Consider the following 19,178-nt stretch of genomic DNA (forward strand, 5'->3'; position numbering starts at 1 on the left):
GTATATATTTATATAACACATACTAACATGGAAGAGAGAGCATCATATGCCATCCTTCTTGGAAGGGGAGGAACATGGTGAATTCTGGCCATTCACTGACAAAGGAAACACTAGAAAAAGACCAAGTTCATGGTGTGAATCATAAGTTTGATTTCAGAAGCACACAAACGGTTGAATCCAAAGTGCCTTTGAGAGGTCTCAAAAGAGCTGTAATAAGTAATCTTTTGGGCACACGCATTTAGAGACCAAAGGAAATGTCTGAAGTCACCTGTGTATCACTGGTGATTGACATCTTGACCACAGACCAAGCAAAGAGAAATGGGAGAGGTAAGAGCACAGTGGTCACTCTTTGCAGAACATAGTCCTGCCTGTGGGACTCAGAAGTGGGAGGAATATTTCCCTTGTGTTGAGAGCAGACACCAAAGGAAGAGGTTCTTTTAGGAAGAAGAAATGGTCAGTGGTGCCGAAATGAACTAGTGGGTGCCATAAAGTCATGATGGGATTCCTTAGAATAAGGAGCAGAGAGGCCACCACCAGAACCAGAAGAGCTGTTCAGGGGCCAGAAGCCAGACCCAGGTAGGTGGGGAAGCAGATGGGGTAATAGAAGTGAAAATATACACATGCTGTCACCCTGTCTCTCTCGCTCCTTCTCTTGTTTAAAGATACAAAGGATCAAGCCATTTGATCCCCCATTCTGCTCACTCATGTTGCTGAGAAAGCGTGAGATGTAGTGGAGGTGTCCAGGAGAGCCCAATCTCCCCGGGGGACGAGAACAAAGGCAAGGCCATGAAGGTGACACCCCTGGACTTTTAGCCCTGCCCTAAGACTTAGTCTGGGAGTGATGTTTGAAGCTGGGGAAATCCCTGAGTCTGAAGCTTCATTCCTACTTTCAGAAGACAAAGACATTTGGGGAGCACCACTCTCTTCCAGAGGAAGACGAACCCTGTGTCTAAGCTGAGACTTGGCCAACAGAAAGTATGTAGCCAGAGTGCAGCGTCTATTAGGCCATGGGCCTGGTGAGCACTGTGTCAAGGTCCTGGTGTTCATGCATAGTGTCATCTCGATTACTTGGTTTATTTTCTTAAATATACTGGAAGCTTAAATCGAAGTATTTTGGGGTCTTCTCTACTCTGAGCAGACTTGACAATGGTGGCTCAGTAGGACTTGCATATGGAAATGGAACATGGGAGAAAGTGGCAGTCGGCAAAGGCAGGGGGTCTTCACAATTGCAGGAGTTCTCTTGAAGGCTCAGCCTCCACTGTTCTTTGAAAGTATTTGAAACGGTGATGCTGTTGAAGAGCTTGTCAGTGTTAATGTGAGTGCTGTCAATGTTAGGAGAATGGCCAGTTCCCTTGGAAGACCTTCTTCTGGACCACCTGGACTAGGTGAGCTCTGAGCAGGTCTGCAGGCAAACGGATTTGCTAAGGGTTGCTTTGTGAATTGTTATATCAAAAATTAGTTTATGGAACGGCAGTTCACAAGGGATATTAATATTTCAGGTGCTTATCAAGTAGATTTAGAGCTTTCTAGAGGCTGGAAACTCTGGGGGGAAAGGAAGAATAAAAAGCTTGTCCAATCTAGCTTGATGGTCAAGCAGAAGACTCTTTTCATAGAAAGAAGGAATTGCTACAAGAAAAGATGAATTACTGAATATGGTTGTTCAAACCAGACAAATTCAACTTTGGAAATTTGGAGTTCACGGAATATATATTTTATGAGCAACAACAGCTTTGTTCCTTTTTACTGTTGTCAAGTGAAGAAAATATTCTCATTAAGTGACGGTATTTCTGAACGTTAATTCATTTCTTCTAAAATGTGAGGTTTGGCACCCACCTTGGACTAATAAGGGAACAGGTACGGTACTCAGCAAAGTGAAAGCTTTGGGCTGGGAGGGGAATGTTCATAAAGATTTTCGTGGAAAGAAATCCAGACCTGATGCAGGTAGAGGCGTGAAGGAAGGCAAGAATGGCTCACATTTCCAGGCTCTCTGCCGGGGACCTCTGCATTAGCAGAGGGCATCTTCTTAGGAATAATAGTTGCATTAACCTGGTTTGGAAGTTGAGGAGATGTGGGTAAAGGGGAGTGACTGACAGCTCCCTTCTTGGTTCTGGGTATGCAAGCACTCATTTTATATCATTTTTATTTACCTAGAGGATGGGGAGGACATCCACATTTAACAAATGAGAAAACTGAGGCTCAGAGAGTATATGTGACTGATCCCACGTCACACAGCCTACAATCTGGTGGGTGGGTGGTGCTGGGACCAAACCCATATCTTTGCTCATTATGCCTGATCTTTTTTGCTCCATCCAAACTGCCTCATCGCACAGTTGGGTCCCCCCCAGTTTGGATATCTCCTTTTAACGATACTTGGAGGTGTTTTCCAACTAGTGAATTACAAACACAGATTACATGAAAATGGCTAAATCTGCATCATGGGATAGGAACTATCTGCTGTTTACTCTTCAATTGACCTAAATGCAATCATTATATCCCTGCTGACATTGTTTGCCATGCCTACTTCATTGTAACAAATGAGTTAATTGGCTAATATCTACCTTGATTATGAAAGGGCACAAACAGTGTAACAAATAAAAATATTACAGGGGAAAGCAGAGATAGCAGAGAGAAGAAATGAGAGAAAGTTACAGAAGGGACAATTGTTCCCACTGGTATTTGGCTGAGGACGTGACTTTGCTCCACTCATTGCTATGGCCTCTTCTTTTATTTTCTGGATTCCACTGATGCTCCTGCCTGGTGTCCACTCGGGACTTATGAAGCTAGTCGTACAGGGGTGGCTGTTTCCTGCCCCCTTAAACTGGAGACTTAGAACGGATGATAGAGAGTGGCCAATATCAGCTGATAAAATAGATCAAAGTTCAAAATTTCCCTTATACCGTTAAAATACTGGTCTATTTCCTTCTAATACCTGTGTGTGTGTGTGTGTGTGTGTGTGTGTGTGTGTGTGTCTGTGTCTGTGTCTGTGTCTGTGTGTGTCTGTGTAAAAAACATTTTTGCAGGGTTGAAATTATACCCTACACATAATTTTGTATTCTGCTTTCTTTTCACCCAACATTGTGTTGTTACAGAATACAAAATTCTGTGAAAACAACTTGGGAAACAAATTTAATTAGTTGTTTTTTTTTTAATGGTGGAACATATATATTCATATGGTGGACACCAGGCAGGGTGTACAAGGGTGTGGTCTCTCCCTACCCATACCCAGCCCCATGTCATCCCCAGAACATGGACTCAAATGCCTGCTAGGCCTCGAGCTAGGTCTCTGAATCTGGGCCTTTCCCTGCTTCCAGTGGAGTGGAGCAGAGCTGGCAAATGGGAGGGGGTGTTTCCATATCGTGTCTCTAGATCCCTAGCCTGGTACCTTTCTTTCTTGATAGTTTTTTGTTTAATTCTATAGGATAATCCCTTTGACCCTGGCTGCCAAACGTCTTTTCTACTGCTTGGCATTTCATAATGACCATAATATTGTGCACTTGGAGGATCTGGTTGTATCTGCCATTTCGCTCTACCCTTAGGCCTTTGGGTAGGAGACTTGTGAGTTTGTTGGGAAGATGGGAGCTGTATGTGATTCATTCACGTTCATGTAGGCTGATCAAAGCAAATTCAAAGCCGGACTGTGCCCAGGCCCTCTGCTCACCTGTCCTTGCTCCTGGAATCATGGCTTCAGTTTCTGAACTCTGTATCCAATTCAGATTGCTGTCTCTGGTATCCTTTGGCAACTTTTCTACCTCTTTTTACTTCTTGGTCTTTGGCTCTGGCTTTTGTGTTCCCTTTTGTCACATTGGGCTTGTTACACCTTTACCTCATGGTCATATGGAGTTTCAGCTTTGACCACAGTACACCTCTTCTCCATTTTCTTCCATTGCAATGGGGTGGCTTCCAACATTTTGCCTATGAGTGTTTTTGGTTGCTCATTATCTACCCTAGGCAAAGAGTGAGGTCCCAATCCCCCTTTCACTGCCCATACCTGGGCAATTCAGTGTGACAGGAGGAAAAGACAGTCATTATCATTGTTCCAAAGAAAGAGGAAGAGATAATGGGGTTGATGCTCAGGTTACATTAGCCACGCCCTGCAGCCTCACCACTACCTTGCCCATACGTCTCTTCTTGAGTAATACTGGGGTAGTTCCAGTAAATGTCTACATTCCCAAGCCCAAGAGGGAAGAGCTGCTCTGTTAGAACAAGACAGAATCAACGGCCCCTCTGTGAAGGCATTCTGCAGCTACAATTCCCTTGCCCCCCCTAGAATGTATGGTTGGCTACACTAGCAGTAGGACAAGTTGCAGAAAGCGTCTCTTTAGGGAGGTCCCTCTTTCCCTTCCATTCATTGGTGATGTGAGTGAAATGGGCAACCTTTCCAGAGAACAGCAAGAACTACAAACTATAACTGTATATCCGTAATCCCAGACATACTATTTCTAGGAATTTATACTTTATGAAATCACTGGACAAACTCTAAGAAAGTGGCAGTGGTTAACAGTAACAATGTGACAGTAGAGTTGACCTTAAAAACCAAAGATACTTAAAGAGGGAGGGAGGATGGGTAGGAAGAAGGAAACGGAGAGGGGAGGAAGAAGGACCGAGGAAAAGCAGAGACAGAGAGACAAAGAGACACAGAGACAGAAAGAGAAACAGAGAGAGAGAGAGAGAGAGAGAGAATGCACATGTGAAGAACTTTAATGCCCACAAGAAATTTAATTGGTTAAATAAACCGTGGTCCATCTATAAATGAAATACTGTAATATTATGTAACATTAAAAATGATTTATATGTGGTTGCTAGCCCAGAAAATGTTCTTGCTATATTGTTAAGTTACAAAAAGCAAGTTACCAAACAGTATCCTTTTAAGGATATGCTCTAAATGTTAACAGTGGTTATCTGTGGGTGGTGTGATTTCAGGTGACTTTTAAACATTTCTTTTTGTTTATATGCTTTTTAAAATAATCTACAAAAGCATGCACTGCTTCTGTAATTAAAAATAACAGTCAAGGAGGGAAAAGTAACTAAACCCCTTACCCCAGCCATTCTGAACTCCTTTCTTTGTGTGAGAAGTGATAAGTACCGGGGGCACCCAGACTCTTATTCCTGTATTTGAAACAAGGCTCTCTCCAGAGAAATCTGGATGAGAACCTCATACTTGCCAGACATTGCCTCATATGAACCTCTGGTCTTGACAATCCTAAGCCCACACCAGAAGACCCACCTGGGGGCCAGCCCCAAGGATGGAGTTTTCCAGAGCCCAGACAGCCACCTGCTATTTCACAGATGCTTCTGCACAGCGCCTTCCAGAGGACAGTCGAGGAAATCTAATGATTCCTTACCTCTTGGGACCCTTTTCTATCTCAGGAAAAATAGTTGTCTCTCCCTGCACAAATGTCTGTCCCTAGTGCCCTTGGCACACCAAACCTTGCAGGACCACCTGGGAATGTATTAAAAGTGCACTTTCAGGTGCCATCCCAAGTGGGATTAGAATCTCCATTGGCAGTGCTTAGAATTGTGTCTTTTTAATAAGCTGTTCTACACACTAGGACCCGGAAGGCAGTGAGGTTACCCACACAGCCCTGCCCTCTCTGTGCCATTAGAAACGCACGCCATGCTGGTCTTATTCGTTCTTTCTTTCTATAGCAAGGTGGCGGGGTGTGTGGGCATTCGGATGCACTGAACCCTACCAACAACTCAACGAGTCCCTTCCTTCCTTCATTTCCACCGCTGGCCGCTGGTGTGGAATGAGGAAGCCACGGCCACCACTCCCCAGGACACTGCACGCAGAGGGGATGCCGGCATGTAAATGCATCACTATTGTGCAGGGGATGGGCCTAGTAGTAAAGGTCAGGAGTAGAGAAACCACATGTGACATCATCCAAGACCATGAGGGTGTGGTGTATGCAGAACTGGAAAGAAAGTCCAGGGCTCCAGAGACCCGGCTGCGTGGGAAACAAAGGGCCGTGGAGTCCGTGAGAGACAGACTGAGCCCATTTCATAGCTGAGAAACAGAGGCATCCAGTGCTCTAGGCATTTCCTTGTTGTAATATAGGAATTAGGATTAGAAATAACTGTTTTCTTCTCTCCATCAATAGAACATGGGCTGGGATTCCTACTTCCCACCCAGATTGGTGTGTTTGGCCCTACAACCCCAGGGAAAGAGATATAGTAGGGCATTAGCTTTTAATCACTTCCATGTCTTAAAGGTCCTTGGAGACTCTGATGGAGTATGCCTATGGACCTAGGCTTTGGGAAAAATTGCAAGGGCTTTACTGACCCCCTGAAGCACTTCTACCGCCTGCGAGGTAAAAACTCTTAACCCCACACAAAGGACAGAGGGAGGTGTGGAAGGATAATGCAAGGAACTGAAATCTAAGAAAAAGATGCTCATCGTTCCTGGGAGAAAATGCCTTCTGAAGGGCAGGAGGAGGAAAACAAGAAAATGAGTAGGCTGTGTGATGCGCTGCCAGCAAGACATCCAAAGTGATGACAGCTGACGTGCTAGCGGTATTTTAGGATCTCTCTGCCACTTGCACATTTGTTCCTTAGATACACTGACAAAGGCCCACATTGAAGATTATTGACTCTCTTTCCATTGAGGCTTTTCTATCGAGGATGACAATAAGAAAGCCATGGGCCTGGCAAAAACATCCAGCTATTGGTGTGATGGAAACCACGTAGTGCATATTAGGGAAATCATCCCGCGCCTTTCCCACAGGATTCCAGAACATTCTCTTGTGGTGACATGGCTTCCCTGTGATGCCTCTGTCCTAGGATTTACCTGGGACAGCAACCACCCTCTGTGATTGTCCAGCCTGGCCTCTGCTGTTAGAGACTTGTTCCATTAAAATAAATAGGCTAAGCTTCCTCTGGGTAAGTTACGACAGCTGTTCATAATGTCGTGAGTGGCTGAGCTCCGGTGATAGCAGAATTAAAGCGCAGGTTTCAATGCCTCAGTGAGGAGACATGAGGGATCTAAGAATACCAAAGATGAAGAGAAGGTGGTTTCATTGCCTGACATGGCAGAGCTTATCTCGGATAGTGCCGGCCTTGACATCCAGTCTGAGGTCAGGTTCAAAAGGACTTAGACCAACACTAAGAAGCTTTGCTTGGTGGAACTTGTCCTTTTCAAGCATCTCACAGACAAGGCTTTAGCCAACAAGTTCCCACACCCAGCTTATAGGAGCTCTGGAGGAGACTTTTAGAGAATCTGTTCACCAACTTCCGATTCATAGTTTGCAAGGTATAGGCTATGATTATCCCTGCTTAATAGACAAAGAGAATTTCCTTCCATCTGTAAGGAAAAGAGCATGGAGTTTGACACTATGGATTTCTGGATTTGTGTGCATCTGAGCCTCAACATTCTCACCTATACAATGGGTATAAACCGATGCAATCCAATATTATTTTGGAACTGCATCAGATACTTGAACTCAAGTCAGGTAGACCATAGGTGCTCAAAATATAGTTGCTTCTCTTCACTAACTGCCCAAAGTTACTCTTCTGGTGAAAATGGCAGAGCCAGGTGTTCCAAAGGCAAGTCCAGGAATCATTCCCTGCATCCTATCCAGCCCTGCCTACATCTTCTATCTTCTCTGAGCCACTGTGGAAAGAGCTTCAGATTCCCATAGGGAACCTTAGAGATTCACCTTTCATGACAAAGATTCCCGCAGAATTAATTCACAGCATCGCTAAGGTGGGGTGCTGGTGGATGTGAGTAATTTTTTTTAGAGTGTTACAATAATTTATCATCCTCTCTCCAGCAGCCGTACTCTGGCTGGCGGCTCTAAAAACCCTACAGTCCACGGGAGAGCAGTGAACAGAAATATCTTCAAGAGCAGATGGGACGTACCTTCAAAACGCAGGATTGTCCCACTGAAACTGGGACATCTGGCAACCCTAAAAAAGCCCAAACTAGATGAAATAAAAATTATGAGATGGAGAAGCAGAAAAATATGTCTTTGCATTGATTAGCAGGGAATGTAATTAATCTCCTTCAACTCCCTTTTCAGTCCTGTGGTGTAAAACAAGGAGAAATCGCAGTCTTGCTGCATTCCCCTGTGACAGTTCTTAGGTGATCATTTCAAAGTAGTACGAGTTTTAAAACTTCATAGTAATGCTTCCCCTTCTATTGCTCAGCACTGTTTGGGGAGGGATAAAATTCATGCCCGAACTTCCTCGGTGCAATGCTCTCCTTATGAGCCTGGCCAACAGCGGGGTGAGAACACTCAGCTGACTAGAGTCAGGCCAACCTTTACCATTTTATTAGGAAATTATACAATCTTTCTTTGCCTATTAGATGGTTTTATGCCCGTTCCTCTTTTTGTGGAGGGCAGTGGCAAAAGAGGGAGTGCAGGAGGGAAGATCTCCAGCTTTTCTTCTCATCTGCCCTTCCTTTTCTCTCTATATTGACTCCTAGCATCCGACGTTAGGTTGGTCAATTTCTTCTTATTGAACCTGTGTTCCATTTAGCCGAAATACCATTAAACTAGACAGCAGCACTGGTGTGGAGCTGAATACCTTTGCCCCCTTTCCCTGCCCCATGTGGGTCCAGCATAATCCCTGAAACATTTAAGTACTTTCAGGGAAAATGTTTGTGGATTTGAACAAGCCAAACACTTCCCATGGACCAACAACCCTGTATTTGGTCTGGAAGAGGACTGGATGAGGAGTCAGTACCTGAGTTATTTCGTCACCTGCTAGTGGACAGGCCACAAAAGTAAGGAGATAAAATCTAAGAAACTAATCTATTTAAAGCCAGATAGCCACTCCTTATAAAGGTGTATTAAATATATATAAAATACGTATATGTAAATACATTAAATCATTATATATTATATAGCTCATAGTATATAAATATCATATACATTTATATATGTGTGTATATATATACATGCATATACATATCTATATATATCCTTATTGAATTGTACTTTGTTTTCCCAAATAATCTATTATGCCCACTTCCTGGATCAGAGAAGCATTATGGACTGAATTATGTTTTCCCCACTCCCCAAATCCGTATGTTGAAACCCCACCCACAGTGTGAGAGTATCCAGAGAAGGTACCTTCTGAAAGTGGACAGGGTTAGATGAGCTCCAATCCATCAGCCAGCCATAACCAAAGTTTGTGGAGTGCCCTGTGCAACGCAGTCAACTTAGTGGTAAAGACCAAGGATTCTGGTCCGAAGTTCAAGATCCAGGTTTGCCACATACTAGCTATATGATATTTGCCTAGTCAGTTAACATATTTTCTTCCATTTCTTCATCTGTAAAATGGGAAAAATGATAACAGTTACCTCACAGGATTCTTGTGAACATTGTGAAGACACATTCAAAGACACAAACTTACTGCTGGGAACACTGTAAGTGCTAGGCAATGATAGATCCTTTATTGTTATTTTTATTAATATTACATACCAATTTCTAAGTCTTAAGCATACAAAGAGCTCTTTAAAATGTTCACAGTCTAGTGGGAAAATGGGCATATAGAAAAAAAACTATTAAGATATATCTTTCTAAGTGTTTGGAGAACCCAGACTCTCTAGGTGGGGGAAGTTGGGAAGGCATTTATTTTTATTTATTTATTTATTTGGATTTTATTTATTTGTTTGACACAGAGAGAGAAAGAGACAGCGAGAGAGAGAATACAAGCAGGGTAAGTGGGAGAGGGAGAAGCAGTCTTCCTGTGGAGCGGAGAACTCAATGCGGGGCTCGATCCCAGAACCCTGGGAACATGATCTGAGCCAAAGGCAGATGCTTAATGACTGAGCCACCCAGGTGCCCCAGGGAAGGCATTTTAAAAGAAGCCACATGCAGGTGCATCTTGGGAGAGGGCTGGGATCTTTAGGCTGGTGAGGGGGCAGGGCGCCTAGGAAGGGTCTGCAGGCTTGGCTATCTCAAATGGCAAGTTGTGTTTGGAGATTGGTGAGAAGTTTGGTGGGGTCAGAGCATAGGTCAATTCTAGGGAGAGGAGCCAGAAGGGAGATGGGAGAGGGAAAGCCAAGATACATTTGGGAGTTGGGCCCATTTCCTACAAGCTCTTGGAAGCTGGAGAGCAATCTGCTTCAATGTGTCCTCTGAGGAGACCATTGTGGTACAGGTGGAGGGAGGACTGGAGAGGAGGGTCATTGCAAGAGGAGTGGTTAGCAAACTATGGCAAGCATGGCCTCAGATCTTGGGGCTGGATCTAAGGCAGACGGGGCGGAGAAAGAGAGACAGGAAGAGACCAGAAATGTGAGGCTCCGCAGGTCACGGTGACAGACTGGTGGTAGGAAGATGATGAGGACAAGATGGAGGCTGACTGTTCCCTGGTTCATAGCCTAGGTGGCAAGATGGATGGTGCCTGTGTCAGGGAAGCCTGAAGATGGTAAAGAAGGAGGCATGTACAGAGCTTCTTGAACACATGGGGAGACTTCTGGGAAGCAGTGGAAGGGATGAGTCTGGAGCTCAGAAGGGAGACATTGGCTGCTGATAAAGCCTTAGAGGATTCATCAAGCCTGTAGGTGGTCATCGAAGACACAAGAGTAGCTGAGAACACGCACCCAGGTGAGAGCGTCAGCCATGTTTGGGTGTGAGACCCGGGTTTCCTGCGGGATTCAACGAACACTTGTGGTCAAGTTGGAAGGAGTCAATGACAGAGTCTATTTTATTTCATTGTTCACTGTCCACCTCATCCACAGGAATGTTAGTTTCATGAGAATAGTGTCTTTGTGTTCTGCAGCAAAGGCACTGAGTATACCACCAGTATCCTGTGATACAAACTGGTGCATGTTGGGGAAAATTACAAGCAGAAGGAGAATTGAATATACATGATCATTCAAGGTTCATTATCCCAGAGCACGGTGCCGAGGTCAGGTGCACCGTGGCTCTGGTGGAGAGAAAGCTGCCACTACCTTGAAGTTCCAGAGAGTTTTCAGGGTGTGGAGTGGGCAACCTGATAGAGAACTGTCCTCATTAGAAAGTCTGCCTTGGTCCCAGTGAGCTAACTCTCATTGTTAAGCCATTAAAGGGAAGAGGTAAGCCTCCGGGGCCATCAGATCTCTATCTCCTCCCTGGGTGTCCCCAACACCTACAACAGTGCTCAGCACATAGGATGTGGTCAAAAACAGTCATGGAAACAATAGTGTACCCCCAAAGGATCTAGCACAGTCCTTGGCACATAGTGAGTGCTCAAGGAGTGAACTTTTCTTCTGTCTTTCAGACACTTACAGGACTCATGCTAATTCAACTTATTTCTTCATGCCCTCTTTCGTGTTCATACATCCTAGTGGGGTCTGATCCCCCTTAGGGAGCCCAAATAACCTGGGATTCTTTCTCTGTTTTTTCTCCAATAGCATCTGCTGGACTCTGTGTCCCATCCCTCTGTCCATCCCCTTCCTGCTGGACAATAACACCTTATAGCAAATAGGGACAGCTGCCACCAGTTTTCAGTTAAGGAAACAGACTCCCAGGGTTCAATATTTTGCCTGAGACCATGGGGTTGGTAGGTCGCCCTAGGGGAGCATCTAAGCCTTTTGACTCCAAGCTCATGGATCTGCCACCACCTCCTACAGGAGACACTTGGAGTATGGTTCACAATGATCCGTGAGCAGATCTCTGGGAGAAAATGATGAAATGGTCATCAGGCTGCATTTCCGGAAAAGCCACACAACACAGGCTGCTTAGGGTGGAATGGTGGAAAGAATGTTGTTTGTTAAGACAGCTGGGTTCCTGGCTTAGCTCTGATAATTAACAAATGTGTGACCTTGGGCAAATCTTGGCAGAGCTCTGGGCCTCAGCTTTCACTTCTGCAAAATGAGAATAATAATTCCTTCCCTTTCTGCCCTCTAGGATTTTTAAATCAACAATTGCATAGTGCATATGCACAACAAATACAAAAATAAATACACAACTGAGTGGAGAAAGTTGAGAGGATTGTGAAATTGTCCATAGTATCAGGAGCCTCATTTTTCCATTATAAAAATAGTGAATAAGGGAAAGAGTACCATTTTGGGTCTCTAAGGATTGAATCATAGTATCCATTTATGTGTTAATTTCAATTCTAAATAAATTTTTCCTAAACGGCATGGCACATGTTTGAACTATGCTTTAGAAACTTTTTTTTTTTTTATCAGACAGACGAAATTTCTTATAGTTCACTCGGGCAGAAATAACCCTTTGTCATTGTCATCACTTTGATAAACAAAGCTTAGAGGGCTTAAAACACCCCGGAGGATAGAAGTGATATTTACCAAGGGATCCTTTGGTCCACGAGTCTCAACGACTTGTTCCTTGTGCAGTTGCATGAATGAGAAAAAGAGCCTGGCTCTTGGATCTGGGACATCTGAACTGACTCCTGCCAAGTGGCAGGGACAATTTTAGTGCTGCTGCGAATCTGACTGCTGTTTCCGCCTACTCCCGCCTTCCTCCTTCCTCCTGTCCTTGAGCACGCAGATGCTGCCTGCCTTCTGCTCTCTCCTTTACCAGTTTCTTGTATTGCCATGTCTCCTTGCACCCGTTTTCCACACTCCAGATTCTCACTGTTCTCCTCCTTATCCCTCTCGTGTACGGTTATATATTGCTTGGTTTCTCCAATAGACCTGTGCTATGTCTTTCCTTATCCTCGCGAGCACAGCAGGGCATGGATGGGGAGTAGCAGGCTGATTTCATTCTTCTCTTGAACCTGAAAATGCCAGTATAGGAACTCTCTCTAAATCTCCACTTTCTTACTCGTCTTTCCCCTGGACTGCTACAACCTCCTGTTAACTGGGCACCTGTCTCCAGTTCGGCCCACTCCAGTCTATCGAATCACCCTCTTGCACTCAGAGTGAACTTTCCAAATGTTAACTCTGACTGTGTCACTTCTAGAATGCCCCAGTAACTCCAGATAAAATCCCTATTCCTTGACCTCATATTCAAGTTCTTCTCGCCCCTGGCCCCTGCTCACTACTCCTGCCTTACTCACTGAACCATTAAGCTCTTTTAGCCTAGTTTTCTGATATACAACAGTAAGTCTTTTGCCCTTCCTCCAGGCCAGGACCAGGGAGAGGTGAATAAAGACTTTGCTTCGGGGCGCCTGAGTGGCTCAGTCACTAGGCATCTGCCTTCGGCTCAGGTCATGATCCCAGCGTCCTGGGATTGAGCCCTGCATTGGGGTCCCTGCTCGGTGGGGAAGCCTGCTTCTCCCTCTCCCACTCCCCCTGCTTGTGTTCCCTCTCTCTGTCAAATAAATAAAATCTTAAAAAATAATAATAATAAAAAAATAAAGACTTCCCTTTGAACAAAAAATCACAGGGGACACCAAAAACTCAGTAATCAAGAAAATATTATTTAACATCATAGTTTATAGAGGTCAAAATTAATGCAAAAGAACCGCGTGGGGAATACACTCTGAAATTTAATAAAAACAGTTTCTGGCCCTGCCCTTACAACTCACTTTTCATCCTGCTCTTCTCACAGGGTGACTGGGAGAATTCCATGCAGGGGGTTAACCCGCACGTGGCCTTGAGCCTCGTCTTTCACTTGGACTTGAGTCCCCGTAAGCATCGATGCTTGAGCCTGGCTCGAAGACCCGTGTTGATCTATAAACCTGCAATAGGCTAATTACAGAAATTAAAAGTGTTTGTATATTTTTATAATAATAGGACAGAGTGATTTTATGTCTGTTCAACCTGTTTACGAGTTTGGGATTTTTATCTTGCATGTCTTCTGTTTCTTTCTTTTTTAGCAATTCATTTTTGTTGTAGTTTATAAAAGTTTTGGTGAGCAACAGTTTGGAAATCATCTTACAAAACCAGTCCTTCACCCCAGATGATTTAAGCACTGATCTCCAGTTTGAAACAGCTCAGAAGGTGTGACTTTCTAGATGGGATTTATTTGTTCCTAAGGTGGCATGGACCAAACTGTGGGAGGATATGATCTGGGCCCCCCAGTATCCTTGTAGTCTGTGCAAATGGCGCCCCCTGGTGTTGCAAGCAAAGGAGCCCTGGGTGTGTCCCGCACTGCCCATCAGGATCCACTCAGAATCCTGCTGCTTCCGTTTCGGGCTGGATTTCATTTTCCCTTTTTATTCCTTGCTTGCCGCTGCATTGCACTGGCCAATATATCCATCTCCATCATTCATCTCTTCATTTGGTGAATACTTATGAGCCCCTACTACGGGTGGGAACATTCACTGATGCTGGGAACGTAGCAATGAGAGAACCAGACATGGCACCTACCCCTTAACTACGCTTACAGGCCCGATGAACAAGGACACGAGCAAATCAATATATCGACCCATCCTGATGAAGTAGCATAAAAACTAAACGAAGTGCTCTGATAAATTTCAAAGCAAGGCTTACTTAAACAGAGGGTTCCGGGAAGATTTCTCTGAAGACAGGAGGCCTGAAGTTCGACAAGGTCTCAACCGTGCAAACAGCAAGGGAGAAGCCTTTCTAGGCAGAAGGTATGAAATGCGTTAACTGCACAGGAGGGAAAGAACCTGTTGTGCTCCGGGACCTGGAAAAAGATCGGTGTGATTGTACAGAGGAGGGACACCAGTGTCCTCAGGCTGGGAAGCGATATGCCACCTCTTGCAGCGTCTGCAGGCTGGAGTGAGCTCTTCACACGCCACCCAAAATGCAATGAGAAGATGTCCCCAACTTTAAAACGTGTGTCCCATCTTTGAAATGTATATTATTTGGGATAGTAAGTGTGGTGAACACAAGGCAGCCTGCAGTCGCTGCGTGGTGGACATCGTGTTCATCCGTGCGGGTACTGCCCCTGCTGTCTTCCTTAGCTGCCCCTCCTTCCACTGCTACTTATTTTTGCGCAGACTCTGATTCTGGGGAAGCAGGCTGAGCGGCATGATCGGCTTGGCCCCAGTGACTGGTGAAGGGAAGAATGTGTGATCCAAGCTGCACTGGTCAGATTGCTTCTCTGAGGTTTATTCTAACTAGAACCAACAGGAGGACAATGTGCCTTTGGTGCTTAGACACCAACTGTGAGCATGTTCTCTGCCTTCAGGAGAAAATTTGTGTGCACGGTGGAGTCAAAAGCAGAGGGGCTTAACGACTGAGCCACCCAGGCGCCCCAACAATTCTGTATTTTAAATACCACGAGGGAAAGTCTGTGCTTCCCAAAGTGGATCTGTCAGAAACTTTTTACCACTGGGATACTGAGTTCTATCATTTCTCAGTGTTTTGAGATGCCCTTTATCATCGGGGAAAGCAAATTCGAAGATTGTTAAGTCGGTATTCTTCACAGATTCTATGAGATTCCTAGGAGTGGTTATATATGTGTATATATGTATCATCTCTTCACAGATACACACACACACACACACACACACACACACATACACATTGGAGTGCATTCTTAGGGATGTTCAGAGCAGTTTCAGTTGTAGCTTTTATGACCAAATAAAAGGAATACCGCTTTCCTCGATGTTCTATAAATAAAAGGCCTTTTCTTGGGCTCTGGGTCAATTTCGAGTTCTTCAAAACCATCTGGACCATGATTTCCTTTCTTCTTAACAATTTCTTTGCACTATTTTTCTTTAAGCTCAACTGTAGTAGGGGGGAAAAAAAAACCTCTAGAAACCCAAGCCAAAAATCGGTGTGAATCCTGACAGCAGGCTCTAAAATGCCAAATGGGAGAGAAAGAAAAGGAAACGCTGATTTTTTCCAAAGCCATCTAACAATCCATCCACATAACAATACATCTATCTCAATGTGTGGAAACTTCCAGAGGCTGGCCTGGGCCAGCAGGAGCTGTTTGTCTTGGTGTCATATGCCCATCTATCCATCTACTTCTACCACTCTGAATCTGGTGACCTTTAGGATTCGCTGCAAAATCCAGATGTTCAATCTGGCTCGGAAACCCCCAGAGGACTAACTATGGGGGTATCGCAGAGATGCCTGGAGATATTTTAAGCTCGAATGATAAGTTAATGAGCAAAGTGGCTTGTGGAAGTCTTGGAAGCAATGATCTACTGCCGGAGATTGGGTTTTTCTGTGGTTTATTCCACTTTTAAGAATAAATTCTGCTAGCCCGAGATTTACATGAAATCTCTCATAAAGGCTGCATTGTGACAAGGATGGTGTGCGCACTTTAGGAGAACCACTTATACAAAATTCTCAACTTCAAAACTCACTAAGTAGGCACTAGTTATTTGCATATCAAAATAATTCTAATACGTTTTTCCTATCAAATGATTCTAATAAATATCTAGCTTCTCCAGTTTGTTTAAAATTGATTATTTGTGGCTATTTTCACATCTTTAGGAGAAAGAAATGTTTTGAGTAAGGGGAGGAATGCATATACTCTGGAACAGAGGTATCAATTTAAAGACTTTAATTATGTGGCTGTCACTATGAGACTTGATGATTGTCCTCGTCACTTCTGATCTTGGGAGGAGGTTTTGGAGTTCTGAAGCTTCAAGTGACTCTATGACTGAAACCAAGATTCTGGTTGGCAATTAGTTAAGTGTGACAGGCTCTGTGAGCTGCCCCTGAAGATAGTAGCCTGGTCCTGGAGAAATGCCCCTGGATTCCCTGGTTCATCTGCCTGCTAAGGGACAGATGAGGGGGAAAAGAACCTGAACTTGAAGCCAGAAACCTGTATTGGAAATAAGGCTCTCATATTGACCATCCATGTTACACTGTGGCAAGTCATTTATCTCTCAAAGTTCCAAGTTCCCAGTTTGTAAAATGGGAATAATACCTACCCAAAATTTCTGTGTGGTCATGGGACTTAAATGAAGATTAAACATGTAACCGCACTTCTAATCTATTTTAAAAATCACACGAAGAACAGTGTCATCCTCTTCATTTTGTCCATAACATAATGGTGTTCTCTCTGCCTCGAATGCTTGGTCCCTTCATCTCCACAAGGTATATAGGTTTAGATTCCAGCAAGGAGCAGATTTCACCCCGAATTTCTTTTTTTTTTTTTAAGATTTTATTTTATTTATTTGACACAGAGAGAGAGATCACAAGCAGGCAGAGAAGCAGGCAGAGAGAGAGAGGAAACAGGTTCCCTGCTGAGCAGAGAGCCCGATGGGGGGCTCGATCCCAGCACCCTGAGATCACGACCTGAGGCGAAGGCAGAGGCTTAACCCACTGAGCCACCCAGGCACCCCCATCCCAAATTTCTTAATGCAAAGATTATAATGAAGGGATAGATGTGTGGATACGCTTAAGGGAACAACTGGGAAAACTGAGAAACCAAGGAGCGAGCAGAAATGAGAAGCCATTGCTCCCTCTAAGGCCAGGGGACTGAGGCTAGGATGAGAGGCTCCCAGTCACAGAGCTGGAGCTATGGGTGGCACCCCAGGGGAGACACAGCTGTGGAGGACCACAGTCTCCCCCCAGGGTATAAACACTCAGGTGCTAAGCAAGGAAAAAGCAGGAGATGCCGTGTCCCAACTTTCCCTCCTCCTGCCTCTTCATGTCTCCTTTGGCCAAATCCCTTTGCAAACCAGTTGGGAAGGGAGTCAGGGAAGAATAGGGCATGGATGGGGGTAAATGGTGAATCACCAGCTCACTGGTTAATTCCTTCTTGTCATCCAAGTCTAATCTCTTCAGAATGCCTTTTCCTACTACCCGATCTGAAGGATCTTTTGAACCAATCCCTTTCAACGCCATCATCTTATTATATTTTATTTTTTTGGTAACACTTCTTATGACTTGAAATGACTTTATCATTTCATTTGCTTGATTATTTATTGTTTACCTCCCTCTGCTAGAAGGTCCATTCCATGAGGTGAGGGTCTCATTGGTTTTGTTCACTACTCTAGCTGTAGAGCCTGGAACAATTTAGATGTTTCTTATATCAACATCACTGGGGAAAAAAAAAACAATGAATAATGATGGTAGAGTAATAGAGGAAGATGATCCATTGATCAAAAATGCTATCAAATGAACACACGATCTGCGACCAACTATATCGACAGAAATCGTCATTGTTCCTAAGCCCGGGCTGAAACGCCAAATTTTCTCATTCTAGAAAACCCAGATTGCCCACTCCTGCCTGGGGCTGAGGGATGTCATGAATGACTTGCCTCAAAGACTAGTTGTTTCCTCATTGTTTTCTGCACACTGCAACAGGAATAGGGTTTTTTTATGACCGAGTGTCAAGAAGAACCAAGACTACTCATTTTCTACTGGAATCTGAAAGTGAAGACTCTACCATTTCCTCTACACACTCTTATCATTCTGGCAAAAGGGTAGCTCAGATGACCCAGAAGCTCCTGCTCCCAAGGAACTGGGTGCATCTTGTAATGTACTTGTATAAATTGCTTAGCCATCGTGCTTTAATTCTGATACTACCTATGGGAGAAGTGTCATTTTTTCACTTCTTAGATAAGAAAGTTGAGGCTCAAAGAAGTTAGATAACTTGACCCGTAGGCAAAATGGACATTGATCTCAAACTCAGTTCCCTTGGGAGCTGGTTCCTATGTCAATATCACTGAAAAGAACAGAGAACTCTACTGGCAAAACCTGTCACTGACAAGGAAAATCCATGAATGGGTGATCTGGAAGAGTCTTATCTGCCAACTGGCATGAATTCATTCAGCATCTATTCATTGATCAGAGAGCTTGGTCAAGTAACAGAGAATGGATTTTAGACTCAGACTTAAGAACTTACCTTGGAAATACTTTTGCTTTTTGATTTTAGTTAAGTCACTGTCTTTGAGTCACAGTTTTCTCTTCTCTAAATGGGTTATCAACACCTGTCTTCCAGAGTCATTTGGGAATTAACTTGGCCCAAGTCACACTGTTAGCAAAGGGCAAAACCAGAATTTGAGCCCAGTCACTGAAGCTAATAATAGCATTGAAATAATAGCTTTGAAAATGAGACTGGACATTCCTCCAACATCTCATTTGCCTTCTCAGCCAATCCAGTGATTTGCCCACCCACTGTTAGAAAAGTGAGGGGAAGGCAGGGAAGAAAAAGAGAGTTGGTGGAATGGGTCCTTGACCTCCAAGTGGGGGTTGAGTCCAAGCATAGGGAAGACAAAAGATAGGAGCAGAGGCGGAGCATTCGCCCACATTAATCCTGGTAGAAAATTTACCTCAAGTAATCCGGGGCTTGAATCTGTCCCTTCCAAATATAGAAGAAAGAATTTTCCAAGATCCTTAACATGCCTATCCCATCCCCACTTCCTCTCACTGAGGGGAAAACAGAAATCCTGTGGCTCCTTTGGACACA

Source organism: Lutra lutra, chromosome 11 (genome assembly GCF_902655055.1).
Source record: "Lutra lutra chromosome 11, mLutLut1.2, whole genome shotgun sequence".
In the NCBI taxonomy this organism is placed as follows: domain Eukaryota; kingdom Metazoa; phylum Chordata; class Mammalia; order Carnivora; family Mustelidae; genus Lutra; species Lutra lutra.